Source organism: Excalfactoria chinensis, chromosome Z, assembly GCF_039878825.1.
Source record: "Excalfactoria chinensis isolate bCotChi1 chromosome Z, bCotChi1.hap2, whole genome shotgun sequence".
NCBI lineage: Eukaryota > Metazoa > Chordata > Aves > Galliformes > Phasianidae > Excalfactoria > Excalfactoria chinensis.
The window spans coordinates 58,127,687-58,153,331 of NC_092857.1; the positions used below are offsets into that span (position 1 = coordinate 58,127,687).

A 25,645-nucleotide genomic window follows, 5' to 3' on the forward strand; every position below is an offset into this window, starting at 1 on the left:
TATTTCCCCTTAGAGCCTGGATGAAAAAGCACGAGGATGGAGGTCACATAAACTCACTCTGTTCATGCAGTTCAGACCAATTTGCATAATCCAAGTTTTCATTTTAAACAAATTAAGTGCCTGACACTTTATGGTTGTGAAGAAACCTCCCTGAGGTGTGAGTGAAGTATGGAACCACTGAAAGCAGAGACCACTGCAGGTGGAGCGGGAAATGGCAGCATGGAGGAACGAATGCTTCATAACATAAACAGAAGTGTAAGAGACGGGAAATTTTTCACATTTTATTAAATCAGACTTTTACAGTAGTTGTTGAAAGCAAAAAAACACTGAATTATGTTTAGATAATCGTTCCATAAATAATGTGCGTTTTCACAGCAGTCACAAAGTCTGGAATTTATGTGCTAATTACAGACCCCAAATCATCTCTGCACAGATTTGCAATTAAAACTGAAATATTTTCATATACAATGTAAGCCCTGTATTCATAGCAACAGCTAAGAGACATGCTGGTTACAGTTTGCTCTGTAAATCTGAATATTTTATGTTTGAACACAATTGTTTCACTATTGTCCTTACGCTCAGTATTTTAAAAGCCGAAAGAGTTTAGAGCTGAATGCCACATTATGAATAGCTGTTCTTTTCTGAGAAAATATTCTCTATACGGTAGTGCATATAGTACAACCATCTAAGGGAACAAACAATTATTGAAAGACATTGAGAAAGAAAAATTCCTGTGTACAGTTATCTTCTTAATAAATATTGTAAAAACACATACTTTTAAAACCCTGCAGTGACAGCAAAGTGCAGGAAGAATGCAGAATTAGGGAGAATGTTGAATAATTCAGTAGCTTGTTATGTGATTAGATCTGATTGGCCCATGCTAAGATGCTGCCCATAAAAATGATTTCCCATGGTAGCATTGGTAGAGGGGTGGGGGGTTTATGATGTCCATAAAATGGGAGAACAAGGCTTACTGGAACTAATAATATCATGGCTGCGCAGAATGATTGATGATCTTTAAAAAGGCCCAGATTGGTTTCATCTTTCTTCGGATTTTATCACTCACTCTTTCTTAGTCACGTGCAATCACTAAGGCCAAGAGAGGTAACAAGTGTTTGATGTATGATACTTGAGCCACTTTTGTCAGAACTGCATTTATTTTAAACTGCTCTTGTATTTGATACTCCCAACATGTAGATATTTTTTATGTTTATTTTTTCTCCAGCTGATGAGAACAGGCACTCCTGGGGTTGGGTCAAGAGGTAACCCAAGCTCACTTTAGAGCAGCAGTGCCAAAAATCGCAGTAAAAATTAAACAGATCCTCCTGCTTGCACTGGGACTATTTCCATTACTGATTGAATGGATAAAGAGCTGCACAGGGCTGACATCTTCTTGGGAGAACCTCATATCCTTCATTATTTGCAGTATGCACACACCTTTCAGAATGCTACTTACGCTTCTTGGAATATATTATCTGTTTCAATTCACTCCATCCTTCACAATCTGCAGAGAGCCACAAAAGCTCCTTTCATGTCAGGAGAAATTTCAGATGAATAGGGGGGGGAAAAAAAAAAAAAAAACTTAATTTAACCAATTGGGAAAAAGGGGCATTTCCACTTGTTTCTGAAAGCTTTCACATCTCCTCAAATGCTACAAATCAAGCCAGATATCTTAATCATTTGTTGGCAACATTCTTATCAGTGCTTTATTCATAAAAAGATTGCAGATGTGTGAACTGAAAAATGTTTGGCAGGGTCCCAGAGGAAAAGGAAGGAGTATTAACAGGTTGATCAAACAGCAATGTATTGGAAACCTGCTTATTTGGAGAACACCGCCTTATCCTCATTTGTTCTAGCTGGGAGAACAATAAATAAATCAATGTGAAGCCAGGACTCTGAGACCCTCCTCTGGCACACAGACATCTTCATGTGTGCAGGTGTGACCACAAGGCTGCACGCAAACCTGTGGCACACCTGGCACATGGACATGCATGCTCCTTCACTCATGATGCTTCTGTCTAGTGCAGAGCTTAATGGTTTTCTGTTCTGGCAATTTTAACACTGTCTCAACATTGTTTAACAAAATCAAGAGCAGTTCCTGGCAATTAATTTCTGCAGTCAACAGTATTCTCAAACTGGGCAACTCCCCTTGGAACAGGGAGCCATAACAGCAGCGCCTGTGCAAGTGAAAGAGCAAGACAATTCATTAGACGATTCTGCAGCAGCTAAAAGTGGCGGGGGATGTCAGCCTGTGCTCCTGCGCTTCAATACTAATGAGAGTCATTGCATATTCATAACCCTAAATACAGTCAGCTTCTGATAAAAACTTTTGTCATCGAAGCTTCACAGCAAGAGCAAAGCACGGCGCTCTTCGTGTCGCGGCACTTCCGCCAAGTGAGTGCAAGAGCAAGATTGATTGTTTTGCAACGCAGTCTGACAGGGAACTAAGAGATACTGCCCCAAGGGTCCTGAAACTAAGCTTAGTTTGATTACAAAGCTCCAAGTAATCAAAGAAACAAAAGAGTGGGGGGGGAAGACGGAGGGAAGAATGTTGTTTTGTCTTGTTGGTGGGTCTGGGGTTTGTTTTTTTATATTATTTTTTAAAGATAAAGGAGGCCCTGAAGATGCAGCTTTCTTTATTGAGTGTTCAGAGTAATTATCTGTTAGGCATTTAAAGCAGTTCATATCAATTTTTATCAGGGAAGAAGAAGAACAGTAGGCGCTAGCAAACTTGTTCCCATGTTGTAGGAACACTGCTGCATGTCTTAATAGATACAAATCTCTAAAACTGTATGAAGTTTCACGTCAATATGAATAGCAAAGATTAGTGAACTCAACCTGTCAGATATTAAAATCAGCTCTGCCAAGCGTTGTGCTACCCAGAATTCACTTCCTGCAGGTTTCTTTTCATTTTTGTTGTCAGTTCCTTCTTCTTCTCATCATTGTTGCTATTTTTATTATTAGTTTTGAGAAGCTACCCATCTACTTTGCTGGCAGTCAAATCCTGAAGGTGCACAGCTCTGCTACCCTTTGACCTTGCTGTACCTGTCTGCTGGGGCAGCTGTTAGCATCCCCTGGAGTCAAAGAAGAGAAACGTATGTTTCAGCACCCACTTTGAAAAAGCCTTGAGCATTTTCTCACTCATAATGATGTCTTCAGCTGGAATGCCAGCACATTTCCACATCTTTCTGACAGGCAAGCAGACTATAAAATATACATAAAATTAAATAAAACAGGACATTAACACAAAGGTTTCAAAATCTGATTACAGTGCAGGGTTGGATTTTTTTTATTATTTTTTTTTTCCAGCAATTATAAAGTCTTGCATATGGAGAGAAAAAGAAAAAAAAAAAAAAAAAAAAAAAGAACTGCTTAGTTGAAGAGAAATCATGAAGCATTAAGGAAGGGAAGGTTTCTATAAACTGTTAGATATCTCTGTCATACGTATACAGGCTTTGAAAATAGAGAAATCTTGTAGATATGATTGATTGAGATAACTGATTATCCACAGATATTTTAAGTGTTGAGACATTAAATTGTCAACCATATCAGTTTGATTGCAGTAAAACATGAAAACATTGACTTTTGTCTAGTTAGAGAAATTTATTTTTCCCAGAATGACAATCCTTAAAGTAGAAACCAGGCAGTTTGCCAGATCTCCATGTCATACATTGAAGTTTGCAAATGCAACCCATATTTTCAAATGTTTTTCAGGGTTCAATGAATGGTGCATAGGTCTTTGGCAAATAGTCTTGTAATAAACAGATTTCCATACACTGCTTCACTTCTCCTTAATCCTGGTGTAGACAAGTATTTATGCATTGAATAAATGAATGGCATAGAAAGCAGTTTGCATTCGAGGTGTATACAGATTCAGAGCTCTTCACTTATGTAAAACATTTCTCTAAAAGAAACAGTAACCCTCCTTGGACTGAAGCTATAGGAACAAGTTTGATTAATATGTTTTACAAGCCTGAAGTAAATGCTCATCATAACTGTCAGCAAGCTGACAGCTTTCAAAAAAGAGCCTTTGTTCCCAGAATGAGTAATTTGTGTGATCTTCTTTAAGATACCACATTCAAAACCTTAGAGGGAGAAGGTGTTACATTCAAGTGAATTCTACTCAAAACGTGATTGCTGTTAAGTCTGCTTTGTATTCCAGATCCTTGATATGCACACAGTATTTGACAGGATAGCAACTTTTTTATTATTATTATTTGTTGTTCTTGCTTGTCAGAACACCTGTGCTTTCTCATTAAGCAGAAGTGTACTCAAGGAATACCAACACACACAGGAGAGCCACCATTACCAATTCTATGTTTTGCTTCTGTGTTTGCCTGGGTTTTGACAAGACCAGACCAGACACAGGGCTTACCTTAACAATTACACTTGAATGAATGAAACTGTAAGTGGGACAAAAGACCAGACAGACACCTTACGATACGACAAAACTATACTTTAAGAATGGAAGGGGATGACTGTTCTCTTTTCTCTTGAGTGTGAAACATTCCTTCTAACTTGTAAACCTCTGGAACACAGAACTGGGCATTGGCACATTGTGTCTCCAGAGGTAACGAACAAGTACTTCAAGAGCATAACAGCTGCTGAAAAATGCAACTGAGGTTACCCATTAGCGTGGGAAAATATTTCCTTCCTGACCTCTTCAGGCAAAAAGGTTGCTGTTGAGCATCAAGCATTGCGTTTGATTACTTTTAGATAGCCAAACTTTGCTCTCAGTTGTATAATTTTGAAGCTGGAAAAGAGGATAGTCACATATTTATTTGAGAGTAGCTGCAACAAATAGCAATGAACTCATCCAGCCCTTTTAAAAATTCACTCAAAATATCTTTCTGAATAGCAGTGGATTCCACACTTTGATTTCAAGTCAGACAGTGGAATATATTTCTGTCCAGATACATGCCCTTCCCTCTTTTGCTTGTGGATCCACACACACACACAGGAAAGCAGGTACCCTTTGCTGTTTTGCTTACCTCCACTTAAATAACTCCTTTTAGAGTGAAGAAAAGGAAGGAAGGAAGGAAGGAAGGAAGGAAGGAAGGAAGGAAGGAAGGAAGGAAGGAAGGAAGGAAGGAAGGAAGGAAGGAAGGAAGGAAGGAAGGAAGGAAGGAAGGAAGGAAGGAAGGAAGGAAGGAAGGAAGGAAGGAAGGAAGGAAGGAAGGAAGGAAGGAAGGAAGGAAGGAAGGAAGGAAGGAAGGAAGGAAGGAAGGAAGGAAGGAAGGAAGGAAGGAAGGAAGGAAGGAAGGAAGGAAGGAAGGAAGGAAGGAAGGAAGGAAGGAAGGAAGGAAGGAAGGAAGGAAGGAAGGAAGGAAGGAAGGAAGGAAGGAAGGAAGGAAGGAAGGAAGGAAGGAAGGAAGGAAGGAAGGAAGGAAGGAAGGAAGGAAGGAAGGAAGGAAGGAAGGAAGGAAGGAAGGAAGGAAGGAAGGAAGGAAGGAAGGAAGGAAGGAAGGAAGGAAGGAAGGAAGGAAGGAAGGAAGGAAGGAAGGAAGGAAGGAAGGAAGGAAGGAAGGAAGGAAGGAAGGAAGGAAGGAAGGAAGGAAGGAAGGAAGGAAGGAAGGAAGGAAGGAAGGAAGGAAGGAAGGAAGGAAGGAAGGAAGGAAGGAAGGAAGGAAGGAAGGAAGGAAGGAAGGAAGGAAGGAAGGAAGGAAGGAAGGAAGGAAGGAAGGAAGGAAGGAAGGAAGGAAGGAAGGAAGGAAGGAAGGAAGGAAGGAAGGAAGGAAGGAAGGAAGGAAGGAAGGAAGGAAGGAAGGAAGGAAGGAAGGAAGGAAGGAAGGAAGGAAGGAAGGAAGGAAGGAAGGAAGGAAGGAAGGAAGGAAGGAAGGAAGGAAGGAAGGAAGGAAGGAAGGAAGGAAGGAAGGAAGGAAGGAAGGAAGGAAGGAAGGAAGGAAGGAAGGAAGGAAGGAAGGAAGGAAGGAAGGAAGGAAGGAAGGAAGGAAGGAAGGAAGGAAGGAAGGAAGGAAGGAAGGAAGGAAGGAAGGAAGGAAGGAAGGAAGGAAGGAAGGAAGGAAGGAAGGAAGGAAGGAAGGAAGGAAGGAAGGAAGGAAGGAAGGAAGGAAGGAAGGAAGGAAGGAAGGAAGGAAGGAAGGAAGGAAGGAAGGAAGGAAGGAAGGAAGGAAGGAAGGAAGGAAGGAAGGAAACTCAATTTCTTGTTGAGTTCAGTTGTTGCTATCCTATCCTTTTAAACACGAGATTCCCCAAATGCAAGCTATTTTATTGCTCCACAAGCAGATCCTGCACAGATCTCCCCTGGCACTACTGACCTTACAGTCTTGGTCCCATAGGAGACATCCAGAAATTCAAGCCCTTGTGCAGGAGCAGATGCAGCCCCTTTTGGTACAGAGAGATGTCTGTGTTCTGCATTCTGTGCGACTGTAGCTGGTGATGACAACCTCAGTTCTCCCAACAACTTTCCACATGCCAATTCAGCTCTGTAGCCTGTCAAAATGACTTGTTGCCAATGACTAACTTACCTTTTTTTTCCTGGTCAGCAGTGTGGGTGTGTCCAGAGTAACACAATGGAATCTGTCCATCCTAACCCAGTAGAATTTCAGTTGTCCTTCCTACTAGGTGGACAGGATCAATGGACTGCAAAGAATAAAATAATTAGTTTAGTTTAGTTTAGTCAGAATTCCTTTCTATGCAGAAAAGTATTATTTTCTTACATGGTCTCTTTACATTGCCTTTGTCATATGATTTCTCAAAGTCCAGGGCATTCCTTTCCCTACTCACTTGTACTTGTTATGCCCTAATTCACTTCGTGTTTGCAGAAGCTTCACTGTTTTGGTCATTTCAGGCCACTGTCCTCTGATTCCTGCAAAATTACCCTCTTTAGAAGAATTCATTAGCTTTCTCAGCACCAAAATGAATCACAAATTTCACACCCTTTTTCAAAAGAAATGCAAAACCCTGAAGAAGTTGCCTTTCAGTCTCTAAGAAGAGTGATTTAGCAGGGAGGATATTATACATTATGATGTTATATATTACTATTCCTGTTACTGTCTTTTAAAAGACAATGTATATTCCTATCTATACATACTGTACTTAATAATTTTCTAGCTTCAGAATTCTGGAAGAAAATCATTCAATCCTGGTAATTTACTATAACTGAATCCCTCAAATTGTTCTGCCTTTTTTGTGCCTTACATCAGCCTGCTAAGGCCACATTTTTATTTCCTTTTAAAATTGACCTTGAAATAGAAACAAAACTACATTAAAAGACTGAAGGAGTTGATTCAGTAGAAAAAGGTTAAGTTCTGACTGTTAGTAAGTGCTGATCACGTGCAAATGTGATAAAAAAAAAAAATACAAATATTTGAGGGTATTGAATAACAATCAGGGGGGAAAATTATTGTCATTGAAGTATTTATTCTGATGTGTTTATCTTATCAAAGAAAATGGGCTCAGTATTTCAGCCACTGTGGTGTGTTAACTGGTGGTAATTTTGAATCTTTTATGACAAAAACTGTAAGATTATCAACTGAGATAATGGGATGAAAATCTGAAAAGGAAAGTAAAGTGTAATGCCTGGAAATTTTATTTCAAAGCATAATCTGCTGAATTATGTTGCAGCATCCCAGATTAATTTGTGGAACCTCTATTAACTAGATAAAGTTCCAGTGAAATATATAGTAAAATAAACAGCTCTCCTCAGACGTGGATATTAAAGTGGTAGAGAATTAAGGAAAGGAAGGAAGAGAGAAGCTCATTACTCGATTTGGCTGTCCCCTCTCTTTAGTGCATGGTACTGTCTACACATATACCTCTAGCTCTTGTAATTAATTTAATATATGATATCTGTTCTAGGGATCTCTGGCTATTTTTATTTCTCATGGCTTCTTTGATCTTTCATTCTGAGCTACTCCTGGCCTGTCAGAGTGTATGTTCTAATCTATTTATGTTACCTGGCAGAGTTTCAACTCTGAAGTCTCTCCGAGTTCTTGAGGTCTCTCCTTAACTTTATACTTTCCTAAACTGAAACTTAAATAAATAAAGCTGGAGCAGGACTGTTTCCAACTGCTGCAGGGAAAACATGAAGACATGGGAATAATGACCAGCTTAGTCTAAATGAACATCCCTCACTTGGTCTAAAAGCAGAACGTTTAGAAGAAAGGTGGCCCAAATTAAGTAATTGCATATAAATGTGTTGTAAAGTCATGTAATAGCTTCAGGTGTATTGTAAATTTGTTTCCTGTTCCACTATTTACACTAATATAGCTTGTATTTTATTATTTAGGAAATTGAATCCTTGTGCTGTCACTGTTTCCTCTACTTGTCACGACATAATGTGAACTAATTGGTACTGTGAAAGGGTTCATCGCTACTGAAGGACATACTTCTCAATTAAATAGGCATTAGCAAAATGCCACCCTTAAACCAACCACACTTTGATTAATAGTCCTAAAGAGCTTTCCTTCTCAGCCTCAGTGGTTCTGCAGCCTTGCAGCATCACGTGCAGATTAGGTCTCCCCAGGTTTCCATCACCCAGCCCTCTGACCTGACTTGCTGTGAGTAGCACCAAACTCACGAAAGCATCCACACCTGACAGAGGAGCTGGGGTTCTGTTTAGTTAACATGGATGAGCAGTTATGGTCATTCTTTTTGAAAGATATATTTGTGAGGAGCAACTCTCTATTCAGAATATTCTGAATATATAATACTGAAAATGACAGCTTGTTATTATTTGTCAGAGACAATGTATTCTATTTGTTATGCTGCCCATGTTGGTAAGAAAGACTGAGCACACTGCTCTCAGGAAAGCAGAAGCATGTTTGTTTTTCCAAGTGCTGCACTCAAGGTGTAATTTGCAACAACCCTTTATCCCTCATGTTTCCTTACCATGCATCTGTGAATGAGGAGTCTGCCTGCTCTTTGCCTGTTGTTCTCTTGCGCCTTCCAGGGCTGTAAGCCCTATCAACTAAACCAAAGGCACGCAAAAGGCAAAGAGATGCTGTGGCCTCCAATATTTCCAGACAACCCTGCTCAACAAAGGTGGAGAAAAAAAAAAAAAAAAAAAAAAAAAAAAAAAAAAAAAAAGGATGTTTTCCACTGTTAGAAATAGGTCTCTGACTCCTGGTCTTACCAATGTTTTTTTTCTTTGAAAAGTGTAAATCATCATCATTATACTTGAAAGGTCTAAATTTAAATGTTTGTTTTTTTTTTAATTTTGAACAAAAATAAGAATGATATAGGCTGTCAAATGAATCCTTTTTATCTTGGATCTTCTGCAAGAAGTTGTGCTAATATCAAAATAAGTATTAAACTTCAGTACTTTCTTACATGTAGAATATTCCATTAATTTTTTACCCAGAAATTATCAGCGTTTATCATTATATTACTGAAAACATAAAGCATCTAGTTTATCAGGTGGGACATCCTCCTATAAGTTTTAAAGCACAAGTAGGGACATCACAGATTAGGAATAATTGTTCCCTCCATAACATTTTCTGATTTACCACTTTCAATTCTGGCATGTGCTTTTGTTTAATTTTTTTTGTCAGTATTATTATCAAGTTCTTCCAAATAATAAATATCACAGAATAATTTTCAGAATTAAAAATAGTTTATATGGTTTTTGTTTTTACTCTCTATTATTTTGCTTTTCCAGACTACTGAGCAGAAAATCTTGCTAGCCCTTATAGGAACCAGAATGCAACCTCAGCTTCCCCTCATCTCTGGTGTAATCTCTGTAGAAATAGCCTCATTGTTCATGGATTAGTACTTCCTTTGCTATGGTTTTGTACCTCAGCCAATACAGTGGCACAGCAAACAGAGATGGCAGGCATTCCAGGTATCAGTTGGAAAAAGCAGTTAACCACTTGCTAGTAAGTGGGTAGTTTTATGGCACTTTAGATTTATTTTGTATTTTTGTAAATATTTATATACGTTGTTTATGTCACATGCTGCATGTGTCCTTGTGTGTGTGAGAGAGATATATAAAGGTTATTTATGGTCTGTGTCAAAAGGTTATGAACAAATTGAATTTATGAAGAGGGATTGCTATTCCCTTGTGATTATGGCAGCAGTTGTTTCTTAAGTGTTTAAAATAAAAATAAAAATAAAAAATAAAAAATAAAAAAAATAAAAAAATAAAAAAAATTTAAAAAGACCTGCCTTAGTCCACTCAGTGCTCACCAAAACCAATAGGTATTTAGCTCTTAAGATAAAATCATTTGGCACAAAATCAGACTAGAAAAGGTGGTAACATACATTATTAAGAGGAAGAAGCTTTCACCTGAAGACCACAGGTAGAACAACAGCAAGGAAAACATTCAGAAAGGCTGAAGAAACCCCAAAGGGAAAGGGCTACACAGAGGTTGTATTTTGCTGTACATGGTATAGCATATCATGAAGTGGGGAATGATTCTCACCACTGCCTGAAATCAAGAAAAAAACTACAGAACTTTTCCAAACAGAAGGAAGCAATTTTCCTTCTATCTATAGAAGTAGGGATGGACAGTTTGTCAGTGTATGCCATGAGCAGTGTTTTGACTTACAGGAAAAATCATCTGTGTAACTGAAGGTTTTTCTCATCCTCCTTTTCTGCTGCTGCAAGAAGTTCTCTATGGCTGGATGTGGAGTCTCATGGTAGAGGATCTGACACCCACATTGGAAAGGCATTCAGATCAGTGAATGTAGATCTTCTTGACCCATCTCTGAGTATTTCTGTGGTCCAGGCTGTTGGATAGCCCACAAAGTCACCTGGCAGCACAACACAACATCAGTTCCTACAGTGAATAAAACCATCAATCCAAGAAATAGAAGGAATCCTTTTTTATTCCCAAATGATTTTCTTTTCACTCCTTCACTATGCCAGAAAAATAACAAACATGTCGGTAGACTATCAAACACTATTTTAATATTTCTGATGTTTACCAGTAAAAAAAAAAAAAAAAAAAAAAAAAAAAAAAAAAAATTAAATGCAACCTATCATTGAACACGTTGTACTAGATGTCTAGAAATATAATCTTTACTGAGATATGAACAAAGCCTTTTCTGTTGGATTTCTGGCCCATTCCAGTAAATTTGTACCTGCATCAAATCTTACTATGTTATCTTTCATGACAAGTGTCCTTTTCACTTTAAAAGATTTTTGCAAATAAATACCATCCTGTTTCCCCATATTTTTTTCTGCTAGACATCAGCAAGTATTCTGTAGGACACACTAGTAGCTCTTGGTTTATTATTGCACTTTTTTTTTAATTAAATATTTTATAGTGTAGAAGAATATGATCTATTTAGAAATCTTTTGTTGATTATTATATATTCAGAATTGTATCAGTATATTTACAATTGGCACTAAAATTCATGTGCTTTAATTAAATTTTCCTATATTTGTTCTTACATAAATTTAAAAAGGAAATAAGTTACAATTATTCTTAGCATTTTGTAATCAAGACACATGCTTTTAACTAGCCTGCAACTTCCATCTATTGCTCAGTAATTATAAACAATGCAACAGCTCAGAGTATTTACATAAGCTGTTCAGTCACAGAAAACAATCAGAAAAAAATTAATAACACCAGATTAAATCTTGAAGTTATTTATTCATTTTGGTTGATACTTACATATATAAACATTTGGGACAATGATTCAAAGGATACATGATAACCTCAAGATTCAGCCCAACCCTAATAGATTTCGTCTTTGCTTTAAGAAACCAAATGTTCCCATCATCATTTAATCTGTATGTTTGCTTTAATATCATTCTCTTATGATTGAAGTTTGGAGATAATTTCTTGAACTGTTTACTAGAACTAGATACTTTAGTGGTTCAATCTCATAATAGGTATTAAATTTAACTTGATAATAAAGATTATCTGACTGGTTTTAATAAACTTAATTTGATGAAAAATTATAAGTACATATTTTTTAATCAGAGCATGAGTTCTTGAAGGGGGGAAATTAAGTCACTGCATATGAAAAAAATTATGCTCAATACAGTTTTGCCTGAGCAAGAAGAGAATAGAGATTTGACTATGGCAATTGCAGCATCCAGAGAAAAAATATATACATATCATTTCCTGGTGCTAATATTGGATTAGCCACTATCTAGCACACTACTTCATCCTAAATTGTCTTTATACATATATATGCTAGTATTTACAACCTATCAATATCCAATTTACCCTGTCTATAAAGAATGGAGCAGAAAGTCTGATTCTTCTCCTTTTCTTTTTTTTAAATTTTTATTTTTATTATTATTATTATTTTGCAAAGGTTTTGGCAATAGGCTGTCTGTATATGAGCTACCAGATCCACAGATGATCAAACTTGGAGAGGATGGAATTATTTACCTGCAGTTTATGCAATAAGTTATTATTTGAGATATGCGCTAGACCAAAGATCTTACAGTGAAGAGTTCCTGAGTTAAGAGATTTAGCCGAAAAACTTTCCCATCAGAAGGCTCCAAGTATACAATTTGTAAGAGAATCCCAAAATTTACTTGAGGGCCTCATATGTCAGTATCCATTAACTCAGGTCTTTACATGGAGGAATTTTATCAAAGAAAAACATAAATTATTTATTTTTGTTCACTTATTTAGCATGTGGGAAGCAAGTAAAGGCCTTATCTGGTTAAGCTTTGGTTACTCTAACAAATAAATCCTTGGACTGCAGGTGGACTGCTAACAGATTTTGGCAGTATATTCAACATACATAGAAAACCAATTTTTCCTGCTAATATTTTCCACTCCAAGTCAGTACCATGCCAGTGTTTGTGTTAAATGCTACAAAAATGCAGGCAATAGGCTAATGAGAGGCCTTTTACTATATGAAGAATTTGATTAAAATGCATTGTATACGAGTTTGGTTCCCTATTGTTTCTCCCACTACACAGCCACTGCAACACAGACTCAGAATTACTAAAGCTGAACTTTGGTAATTTTTATGTCAACACGGTTAGAATGAATAATGACTGTGTCAACAAGGACAGCTTATCCTACCCTCAAGCCCCAAACTGCTTACAGCCCCACCCAGACATCTCACAGAACTCTGTGAAACTGATGCTTGTGTTCCAGCCCTGAGGGAGCATTGGCTGGTTATCAAGACCCAGGCCCTCCCACTCTGCTTGGTATCTATCAAAAACTGCCAGGACCCGAGTCCAACTAAAGCAAGCTGATTGCTACTGCTGAGAAATGGTTTATTACCTTTTCTTCCACACAAATGGTTAAACTGCTGGCATTGCCCACCACTGGCTCAGCAGTGAATGGAGCAGCTCTTAGGCAGAATTTTCACAAAAGTTATACTCATGTTCTGTAACATTGCTGCAGATTCATTTTTCCTCCCAAAAGACTGCAATTTTAATACCTCATATTGCATTTATGTAGAAGAATATATATATATATGTATATATATGTTATTTCTATTACTAAAAAATTGGGAAATCATATATACTTATATACTTATGTATGCATGTATGACTATATATGAACTCTCTTGCTTCTGAAGTACTATCAGAAAGACTTGTCATCATTTGCTATGGAGATAGATGGGAGCTTATTAAGTAGCTTATTAAGAACTGGAATATACCTGCCATTTGTACAGGCATATTATACACTGCAAATGTAAGGTTTGGACACAGATTTCTTGTATACTACCCCAGAACTCAAGTTCAGTCACTTAAAGACATGTCACATAGTTTTGACCAGCATTTAACATACATTTGGCACTAGTATAAGTGATTGCATAAGATCCAGAATGATGGAGAATTAGTTCCACTGAAATTAACAAAAACCCAGGGTGGGGGGAAGAGGGGTTAAATGTAATTTACAGGGCCCTGAGATATGCAAACCTTTTATATCTTAGACTGTTTCAGAATTTATCAGTGTAAAATAAAAGAGCTCCAGTGCAGCCAACAGGAAAGTATGCAGTACAAATAAAAACATATGAAGACATTTAGAAACAAGCTATAACTTGACTTCTACAAACCCCCAAACACACACTCTCCTGTTTTTCCAGCAGCTTGTGAGGGAAGGGTGGTTCTGGGTTTCCTCTCCAGATGGAGAGCTCAGTAGCATATTCTCATTCCAACACTTCTTCCAAAACTGCCACGTTATCCTGCTTTCTCCAACACCTGCTACAAAATATTTCACACTTGCTCTGTTTCATTTGAAGCATGGGAGGAAAAGGACATCAGTACTGCTGAAGGTTGTGTCCAACACTGCAACTGACATTTCCAGAGCAAGCAACTCCCACTGCCACTTCATTGGCTGCAGAAAGGTCTTTATTTCATGGACACCATCCAGGGAACAGCAACACCAATACAGGTGCTGACATCTCAGGCTCAGTGAAAATGGATGGTCTCATGGGGTTCCCCTGGCCAGTCTCTCTTTCATTATTTTCTTTCATGATATGTGATCTCCTGAAGATGGAGTGCTGCTGCAAGCACGCAGCAGTAGCCTATGGCAATGGGTGAAGAGGAAGCTATTCCAAGCCTCATGCAAGGAAATGCATTAAAAATGTAAACCATACTAGCTGTCACATATTTATTTGTGTGTTCAGGTGGCTTATTGGGATGTAGCCTATTGTGACACAACAAAATCTATTACATACATCTGTGGTTGTTTAACACCACACAGCTTGCATTAAATATTGCATTGGCCAAGGTTCTCTGGTCCTCACAGATTCATCTTGGTATACACAGTGCACAAATTCCACTCTAGATCCTTCCTTGTTATGCTTCACATCAAGAGACCAACTGTCTGGAAGCTGTTGTATCCCTCTTCAAGTAACAAGGTCTCCAGAGCCCATTAACAGTTTTGGAATTCTGTCTGCTTCTGTGGGGTCCAATCCACATCTTGAAAGAGTTTACATTTAAAACATCACAGGACAGAAAAGAATGGGATGCTATGGATCAGCTGAATATTCTGGCTGAGACTGTCCTCCATGGAGTCACCTCAACCATGTGCTCCACAAGAGCAGTGTCAAGGGGTTTGAGGTGCCCCAGAGCCATTAGTTCAAGTATGAATTACAGAAACTTGGTTTGGGTATTCTATCAAGAGAGCGGAGTCCCAGTTGCACCACATGGGTTCTATTTGAAACCATGTAGACCATACTGGTCCTGCATGCCATCACCTTTTGGCAGCCCCTTATCTGTCTTTCCCAGGGTGGCTCCTTAAAAATGGACACTGAATTACAGTACCACAACAGAGCTGCTCCAAAGGTCAAGGATAAAGAAACAGTGTTGTGCATGATATGGGAATGGTTAATAACAGACTAAATAAAATAAAACAAGTTGGCCTCTTTTGCCCTCCAAAACTGAGACAATTGTTGGCAGCAGATTCACCATACTGAGGCACAAATTTCCCAGAGGAGCCCAAGGGCTGTAATCCTGCCTGCTATTAGTGCTGACCTGTACAATGACCTGTCACGTAAAACAGAGCAGCCACACAGCTGCCTGGTGCTCCCCATTTAGATGAGCGCTATGTCCATCCCAATGGCCATTATTTACACATGTCAGAGATAAGGAGTGGATGCACCACAACTACAGATTAACCCTCTGCATCCTAAAGTGAGGATCAGCCTCTGCTCAGGAGTTAAAAGACAGTGAGGTGGACATGGGAGATATTTTGGGATGTATGAGATAAGTTCTTCAATAAAATGTACCGATTTGGAGATATTAAACAGTCCACTTTTTCTGAAAGGTTGTTGTTTCCATATTAGCTACATCTGGACACTGAGCAAACCTTTATCTCACCAGTAAGAAACATGAGTAGCAGTGTATTTTCTACTCACTGTCATATGGAGCAATACAAAAATCATAAATGAATATAGCTTTTTACAGTGGACATTATATTTTTCAGTACTCGCACCAACCCACAGAAATTATATTTGAACAGTATAAAAATTTCAAACAATGGTAATAGAAGGGAAGAAAAAAAAAAAAGAAACAGTTTTTCTTTTTTTTTTTCTAACTTGGTGTTAACTTAATGATATGCGACATTGCTATCAGTGCAGAGCAATAAAAATGAAATGGTACCCAATGTGCATAGACACTATGGAAATTTCAAATAACAACAGCAACAACAAAAATTATACTTTCCCTTTCCCTTCCCATGCCCTCTGCATTAACATAAGGATATGTGACTTTGCTATCCATGCACTGCAATAAAAATGAAATTGGTGGCCAATGTGCCCAGACAGTCTTCAAATAAAACAAAAATAAAATTATGTTCCTTTGCATCATGTAAAGGATACATGACGTGAGGCACAAATTTCACTTTGCTACCACATCTGAAATAATATGCCAGCAGAGAGCGTATATTTCTTTCTCATCGTGAGGAAAAAAATAAATAAATAAATTTAAAAAAAAAAAAGTATTTGAAACAATTTCTTTTAATTTCTTTTCATTGTATAAACACTTTAAAAAAATGTGTTTTGCAACAGTTCCTTATATTAGACTCATATTGTGTTTATATGTTTCCTAAATGAACGCTTTTTTGGTAACATGTTTGTGTCTAACGTTACTCATATAAATAAAAATATATTTTCATTTTATGGAATAATAGGCAAACAGACATCTGCACGCAACATTTCCCTCATTAGATGTTTTCATTTTAGCGTATTTTTATGACTTTGCTGCAAAAAACAATGTGCTGGTTTGAAACCTTCTTAAATATAACTTTTGTATGTTAACAACGCACATGCTTTAGTTATGCTCAGAGAACTGCTTAATAGAGGAGTAGTTAAGGCTGGCGTAGCATGAGGTGCTGTGACCCAAAGGAACATGTCTGCAGCTCTACATGAGCAGTTTTGGGGACCATCACATAAAAAGGAAATAAAACAGTTAAAAAGCATCCAAAGGAGGTCTACAAAGACTGGGAAGGGTGTACAAGGCAATCTGTGTGAGGAGAGGCTGAGCCCCATGGGTGTGTTCAGCACAGTGCAGAGGAGCTGAGGGGAGTCCTTATGGCGGCTGCAGCTCCTCACAGGGAGCGGAGGGCAGCGCTGAGCTCTGCTCTGTGTCACATCTACAGGGCCCAAGGGAACGGCATGGAGCTGTCAGGGGAGGGGCAGCTGGGGGTCACAGAAAGGGTCTACACCAGAGGGTGGTGGGCATGGAACGGGCTGCACAGGGCTGTGGGCATGGCCCTGAGCTGCTGGAGTTCCAGGAACATCTGGACACTGTTTTCATACATAGGGTTTGGGTGGTACTGCATGGAGCCAGGTGTTGGACTCCATGATCCTTGTGGGTCCCTTCCAACTCAGGACTGTAGGGGGTTCCACCGCCACTTACAAAGACACACACACGCACAGCCATGGATAGAAACTCTCCATGAAAAGGAGTGAGGGTGTGCAGGTTGAGCCACTGGCAGAAGCAGGTGAAGATCAGGTGAATATTTGAGCATATCTGCTGTTTCCAATTACATGAGAATACATACTACTCAGAAACCAGGGGGATAGATGGGACAATAATCCAGCTACAGGAAAATATAAGTACTCCACTTGAACACTGTCTCATTGCACTACCAAATTGTCAGGCACTGCTGAGTGTCAGGCATCCCAGCCAAGCTGCCACTACAAGAAACTAGTGAGGAAATAACTCCCACACCAGTCAGCCTGCACAAGAGGACTGCACAGTGCTGAGCGCATTTCAAGTGCTGTCTCAGCTGTGATTGTAAAAATGGAATGAATCCTCCAAACCATTTGTGCTTTCAGCTGGGTTTGATCAAATTGTACACCCTCCATGCCCAGGCTCTGAAAGATGAATATGTAATTGAGAAATTCTCCCTTCTAAAATATTTCTTAAATCCAGCGACAAAAGAGTTTAATCAGAAAGTTACTCCCTTTTCAGGGATACTTCTGCCATAGCTGTTTGGATAAAATGACTGGAAATCAGAGATACGGTCATTTAAATAATCTGTTAAAAAGCTATTACATTTCCCTAATGCTAGTCATTCTCAAATGGCTCTTGGTTTGATTCATGAACAATACATGAACACTACATGATTCACATGAGCAATTTTTATGAAGTACTTATCCCAAAAGGAATGTCAGACTGGGTGAAATCCATTGTAGATTGCAGCATTTTCATACATTTTTTAAAATAACACACGTTAAGGTTCAGCTTCTCACAGACCAAAGTTGGCACATAAGTTGGGCCTGCTGCAGAAGACCAAGGAGCCAAAAGAGGCTGAAAGATATTGTATAGATAATTGTAAAGATATTGCTGCAGTTCAAGTGCTTTTTAAGTTCCATAATGACTTTTTGCTATCAGAAACTGTCAGATTGAAGTCAAAGCTTACTACTTAATCAGGAGATCTGTAAGCATGTAAATATTAGTGCTGCTGCCATGCAAAGAATCACATTGCCTTAGTACCAGTTAGGAAAAATAAGCCTTCCTTTGCTATAAAGATAGGGTTCGAAGCAGGGACTGAGCTGCTGCTGGTGTGTCTGCAGGCAATTGGCAAGTTCTGCTTTCAGTGCCAGCAACTAAATGGGCATAGGGCTGTGGTGAGCTGGTGACCCTCTGTGCAGCTATTCTTCAGTTCTCCCAGCTATAAGATATGAATTAGGCAAATTGTTACTGATCAGACCAGGATACTGTAAGGACTAAAAAATTCCCAGTAATCTAACAGAGAATTTCCTGCAGTTAAATACATTTCTGCATAACACAGAAAACAGGAGTACAAAGGCATTCCCATCATGTTATCTAACCCATATGGTAAATGTACCCATCTTTCCTATGCACTCTTTGCGTTGGGATGATGTTAAAAGAAGGCTCTTATTAACTGCCATTCTGAAACAAATAATATATTGCCAGTTGAGTAATATAATCAAAATCCAATGCATTGTTTCTGCTATGTTAGAAAAGAAGTTGGATTATGCCATTCAGTGCTGAAGTGACTTAGATCTGCTTAAAGAACTCTAAAATATGGTAAGTATTTAAACTGATAAGCAGAGATTTAATATGGGCCACAATAGGATTAATGAATAAATAGAGGAGTTTAATGTTACCTATTTACAATCACATTTAAAAGTAGCACTACATGTGTTAGTTTATATTCAAGGAACGCTTCATGTGGGATGATAGACAGTGAAGTGACATAGGTACAGAATCTGCTGCTTGACCTGAAAAACTCCCGGGACAAAGTTTTTTCAGTTTAGCCATTCATCATGTTCAAGTTCACCTGCTTTTCAAGAGTTTATGGAAACCTTAACACATTCTAGCACACAGCACCCCAACAACTGCGCTGCCAAGCACAAACCAAAGAGTTCCTGTGGGAGGAAAAAAATGTTGTGGTTAGGATCTTAGACAAAGTATAATTCTAGGACAGTAAATTTTAATGCATCCCATTTGTACTCCATTTAGGGAAATTATGCTTCTTTTATTGTTTTAAGTTACTTGGGCCTATAATCAGGTCCCTAATATGTTCAACAAAGCATCAAGATACATAAAATATCTTACCAGATAATCCTCTTTGGAATCCGCAGTTGAGTTATTAAGTATTCCTTTCACTAATCTCTGTAATCCTCTGTTGATATAGGTCAGTAAAACAGTGGCTAAATCCCAAATGATAAAACTAACACTAGATTTTGCAATCATTCCCTTCATATTTTGGCTATATTTCTCCCAGCTGTTGTTAGTCACATTACTAGCATTACAGGTGTCACATTTGGCACCACCAAAAAACCATGGGGAAGGGTTATGCACACTATTGTTGGCCACAGACTGAAAGTCATCAGAAAACTCAGATATATTCAGAAAATGCATTTGGAAGACAAGATCAGAGTTATATGCCATTTGGTAACTGGGATGACATTAACTCACTAGTGTCCACAGCCACTGGATTAGCAATCAGTGTTAAATCTTCACATGCAGTGAAAGTTAACAACGCTGGTTTTATATAAAAAAAAAAAATAAAATAAAATAAAATAAAATAAAATAAAATAAAATAAAATAAAATAAAATAAAATAAAATAAAATAAAATAATAAAATAAATGTTCAGTCTGTTTTCTCCTTTTGATTACAGTTCATTTAAGGGAAGAACGTTACTACATGCTTTGAAAATGTTTTATGTGTCTTTGGCTGATAGAACACACAAAACGTTTGAATAGGCCCATTTATTTGAGCAGACGTATTAAATAATACTTTAAATGTGAACATGCATGTCGTAAATTTTGCAGTCTCTTTAAAGTAGGATAAATCTGTGTATTTAAAATAGTCTTTCTTCAAAGCCTTTTTTTTTTTTTTTTCCCAAAGAGTCATAAAGGAAACTCTGATTTGTGCTGCATGAACAATGCCAGCATCATCATTTTAATGTTATCCATATGGGCTTCTAATAATAGATAAGAGACTACATTTGTATTGTATGTCTTAGAGACATTTAAAATCTTGATAAGGAAAGGCTGATTTCATTGGCCCCACAGTTAAAGGAAAGCAGACCCTAATTAAAAGAATTCTGTTCTGAATTAACTAGTTTGACATGTGCTAATTGACAGTTCCTGTGAAATGGTTCTAATTAAAGTCAATATGTCTTTTTCAATTAAAAGGAAATTAAGAATATACTAATATACATTAACAACTTAATCTGCCTTCAATATCCCATACATCAGCTGCTTTTTTTCTAATGTTATTGGAGAACCATCTGACATGCATCTTCTACTGTTTGGTTATGGTATCTCATTATTACTCAACAAGAATGTAGGCACTGGTGGATATCCCCTAGAGCAAGTGTATAACCTGCTTTTTACCTAATGTGTTCAGTTCCTCATATCCTGTCTGATAAAAAGCAAACCCACCTCCCCACCTTTCTACAAAGAATAAAAATGGCTTCTCTGTTGAAAGCAGATTTCTTTATGAATTTTATACACTGGTAAGTATTGACAATTAGTCAGCAAATTCAAACCTTTGACAGAAGCCCTCAAAATAATAGTGTACTTTCTTTCATGATGCGGTCCAAATAAAGGCAGGATTTTGACTTTTGAGAGCCATCATGTTGTGTTTCTGAAGTGAACGCAGGACAGATTTCTATGGTGAGAATGCTTTTAATTGTGTATACAAGAAGAAAATAGAAAACATTCCTGCTTGGTAGAGCAGTGCTGAAAACCATCCCATTGTTATTGCTTGAAATGTGACACAGCTGTTTATAGCCACAAATTAAGTATTCAAATGTGCAGTTAACATTTTGCTACCAGTCCCATGGCCTTAGTGCTACTGACTTTGCTAACTAAAAAAGCTCTTTAAAAAATAACAGGGCCCGTGCTGATAAGATCACTGTCTTGAACATATAAGGAAGCATGCAGAAGACTAACCCTTTGCTATTGATTTTTCAAATATATTGTTTTCTTGTTTGGGAAATAATCATGAAAAATATGATCAGTGCATTATGAGGTGAGTAGACTCACCAGGGAAACAAGTAGAGTAATTGCCTTAAGAGGTAATTAGATAGCTGCTTTTAAAAAAAATCCTTATCATATAGGATGTTAAGAACACGGTCTCACTTTTATTATATATATTTTTGATGTCATGGAACACTATTTTAACTCTGAATGTTCACCCTAGTGAATTTATCATAGAGAATGTATTTTGGGACCAGTTTTTACCAAATCTTCGTTTGACTCCAGATTATCTTCTTTCTTTTTTTTTTAAGCAACTCTTTTAAATCCGAACAAAAACTTATTAAAATGAATATAAAAATTCTGTAAATAATAATTTACTTGTGACATTAAGAAGTAAATAAAGTAATGAAGTATATATTTTTGTAGGCAAAGATATGAAAACAGAGGGTTGTTGCTAGTGTGGCTTAACTTCAGAAACCATGGAAATTGCTCTGGAAAAACTGTGAGTTGAGATGCATTGGTTTTTTTTTCTTCTTGTTTGAGTTTGTTGGCTTTCCTGATATTTGTTGTAATTTATGATCATTTTAAGAAGGAACCAATATCCAGAATTATTCTTGTGACTGACTAGAACTGACCATGTTACATGTTACTGTTTGGTTCTGAATCAATACAGCCATATTTCTAGAACTATGTGGCCAGATTTCACATAGACAGCTACTCACTTTTTGCAAAAGGAAACACCAACAAGAGGTGTACAGCCTTGTCCCAAATTATCTAAAATACAGATTAAAAAATCCCATCCTAAAAGTAACGACAGCTTGCTTGGTTGCCCTTCTTGATACCATACAGAATGTGTACTCAAAGTCTGGGACCCAGCAAAATGCTTGGGCCAAGTGCCTTGATTCACAGGCTGGATGGAGGTATTTGCCTGTTTGTGGTTACAGCTTCAGTAAGTTCCCTCTCAGCTCCTTTCTTTTGTGTTGCCATGGGTCCCTGCAGTTCTAATGGAAGACTTTCAGGGCAGCAAGAGAAATCTCCTAATGGAGGAAAGGCAGTTGACATGTAGAATTGGGGAAATGGCTGCTAGTTTCTGTCAGTGGAATTAAGTTCCATTTCTCTTTGTGGACTTGGAGTAAACATGTTGTTTCAACAGTATTTTATTTCACTAAATTAGGTGCTAAGGCCAAGTTTCTAAAGACATCATTATACTGAAGAAAATATGTATTTACAGCAGAAACTAAAATATCACCTCAAATATCTCTTTTATTTTAAATGCCGAAAACTTCCAAAAGAAAGTGAACTAGACTCCTTGATATGATGTCTTTGTGACTGCTGTAATCTTTTAGTATCTTGTGGTCTGTGTCAGGGGCAGTATTTTCAAAGAGCATTTACATGTGCTTAGGAGCATATTTGACTCACAGATGCCACTCTTTTCTCAGCATCAGATTTTTAGCCATTATCTCAGTATGGTGCTGGTACAGATGCATCACTGAAGTAAGATGTTAAACATTTCTCTAAATTAGTAAACAAACAAATCTCTGGGAGACAGTAGAAATTCTGACTACTTGTATTCATTAAAATTCCATGGTTCTTTGCACAGGAGGAATGCTAATCCTGGAGTCTAAACTGAGACTCAATCCCGCAGTTCCTTAAGACCTGCTTAAAATAGAGTAAGACTACTTGCAAGGTTCAGTTTAAGGTCCAAGGTGACTGCAGTTCACCAGTGTCCTTCCCCTCCAAAATGCAGCTTGCTTTTCCACTTAATGTGTTGTTCTTTCTTCTCTTCCTTGCTTGCACTGTTGTTTTTCTGCAAGCTGCTAAGGGCTTGCCATATTTCTTCTGTATTTCATGCACAAATGAGAGGATGAAGACAATGGTATGTGAAACATTCAGAAAATGATTTTCCTCCTACTCCCCTTTCTAAGATTGTTTCAGTAATTCAAAACTTTAGTCTGAAAGAGAATGGGGCATAATTAGCAAAACTGTTGCTTTGATTCTGAAAACACTTATGAATGGGTTGCACTTGTCTCATAAAAGTAATCATATTGATTTCATGAAAATCATATGAAAGCAGTACACTTCCAGAACATGTAGGAATCTTCTCTTAATGTAAACACTTACAGTGAGGTTAGTCCTAGTAGCTCAGGAGTAAAGCTTACTCATGCAGCTTACTCAAAAGCCAAGAGGCCATGTGGAAGAAGCACTCCTTACCTGGATAAGTCCTGCTTTTGATAAATACCTTACTACTGAAAAAGCAATATCATCACTCTAAAGTGAGAGTATACACATATCTACATGAATCATTGTAGTTAATCTGTAAATTACTTTCTTACAGATGAAGGTCTAGATGCTTTTCTGCAGCATCTCACAGCCCTGACAGTCAAAAACCCAGTAAAATCCCCCCAAAAAAGGAATACTCTTCCTATGAACCTTCCAGCCTGCAGCTATCTATGTCTTTGTATAAATAATTAGTGAGGCAGTCTTTCTGTTTATACCAACCCTCACTAGATAGAGCTGTTTGTGTGGAGAAGAAACTGCTGTGTTCTCAATGCAAGCCAAGCACATCCTATAAATTCTAGACTCAAAGAAAAAATTTATCTTGGCAAGAAGACTGCTCAAGAAATCAGCATGTGGGACACAGGATGATGTGGTCCATGTACAAGCCTCTGGTTAGCAAGTTTTTTTCTCCTCAAGCATCTGTCCTTCTTACTGCTCTCCCTTCTTTTCCCTTCCTCAGCACTTACTGTTACATAGTCACATTTTCCTAGTCATGAATGCTGTGTGAGTTATACATCCTCTTAATACATACATTATAGACTATGTTTGTTTTTGCTGTTAGAACAAATAAACATATTTTCAACATGTATTTGCTCATGAGCTGAAAAACAAAGTCATGTGGTGTGTTTTTAATATCTTGTCAGCTTCTCTGTTGAGAAGGTTTGCCCCAGGACACTTTCATTTACATACCATGCCCCACATCTTTTCGATTATTGTTAATTGAATATTCAAATTTGAGTATTCCTGATACTTACCCTTATTTGTTCAGCATACACTTTCATACACAGTGGCATTATTTTGGCTGTCATTATTATTATCATGCAAATAATTATTTGCATTAAAGTCATCCCTTTCATCACCAGAGAAAAAGTCTTAAAATCAATAACGTCTGCCTTTTCTCCATTACTATGACTATTAGTAATAGAGTACAGAGGTACAGAAAATAAACATGGCTACATGCTTACATGTCAATTTCAATTTTTAAAACCTACAAATATTCAAATGTTTCTGACCATTGCTTTCATATTTTTACATTTGGGGTAATCTTTGTGATCTTCAACTTTACCTAGATTTGTTCATTTTAAGTGAGTGCTAGAAGCTTTAATAGAAAGATTTCTTTTTTCTTTTTTCTTTTTTCTTTTTTTTTTAGCATAGCAAAACAGGCAGTCATAACCAGTAGCTATAGTATGCTGGAGTATGGCGTGGAGGGATCTCCAAAGAAGCTTTCCTCCTGCTACAACAGGAAAATCTGATTTGGACTCTGCATGTTCCAGACTTTGACAAGAGTATTCAGATCACTCAGAGGTCACAGCCAGGGAAAACCATCAAACACATGCATGAGTGACACTGTTACCAAGTGGAAAATGTGCTGAAGTGGTGTCCTGTATCAGTCTCATTTTTCTGTGCACACCTTCAATTGCTGGAAGGATCAGAAGAGCTCCTTGGAAGTGCAATAAGAAAAAATGTTACTGGATGTCCTTCTAAATGTTCTGTAGCTCCTGACAGGTATCCTTGTAAATTCAGGCATAGAACTGGGCTCACTGTACTTGAAACAATTGTTATTCAACTTCTGCATCTCTGTGAGCAGCAGTGTGGCTTCTCATGAGCTAAGGAGATGCAGCAAGCACTCAGCTCTGAGTGGATTGGGACCTGCCAGTCCTGCTCTAATCCAGACAAGCAGTCCTAGACATACAGTACATCAACATCACTTTGTGAGCCAAGAGTTTCTGAAGATCCCAAATCTTTCTTCTAGGTTTTCCACCATTTTTCTACATACAAGAAAAGCCTACCCTGCTTTTTGCTCTCTAGAAAATAACTGTCAGCTAAAATTACCGAGGGTCATCTCTTGAGCAGTATGGCAGGATACATTTAGTCTTGTTAATACCCAGTCTCTCTATGTGTAACATCACACTGATTGCCATACAAAAGTGGTAGTCCTACTGAAGAAACAAGTGTCTTGCATGTGCACCCCTCTGCATGTATGCCATGTATTCAAGGAGTGAGAATATCCAAAATACCTATACAAATAGAGCATGCTAACTGCTGCAGAGACAGGTGAATATGCCAGGC

General features: G+C 37.8%; 1 long non-coding RNA gene across 3 annotated transcripts in view; it reads right to left on the reverse strand.

Moving 5' to 3' along the window:
- Window positions 1-274: 274 nt before the first annotated feature.
- Window positions 275-25,645, reverse strand: part of LOC140264085 (uncharacterized) — a 64,864-nt gene continuing 39,493 nt past the window's right edge. For 2 of the 3 annotated variants that reach the window (XR_011905998.1, XR_011905999.1), the window contains exons 7-9: window positions 10,512-10,716; window positions 6,489-6,603; window positions 275-3,204 (exon numbers count right to left, since the gene is read on the reverse strand). This is a non-coding gene — a long non-coding RNA (uncharacterized lncRNA). The remainder of the gene's footprint in view (window positions 3,205-6,488; window positions 6,604-10,511; window positions 10,717-25,645) is intronic. The other variant, XR_011906000.1, reaches the window with a different exon arrangement.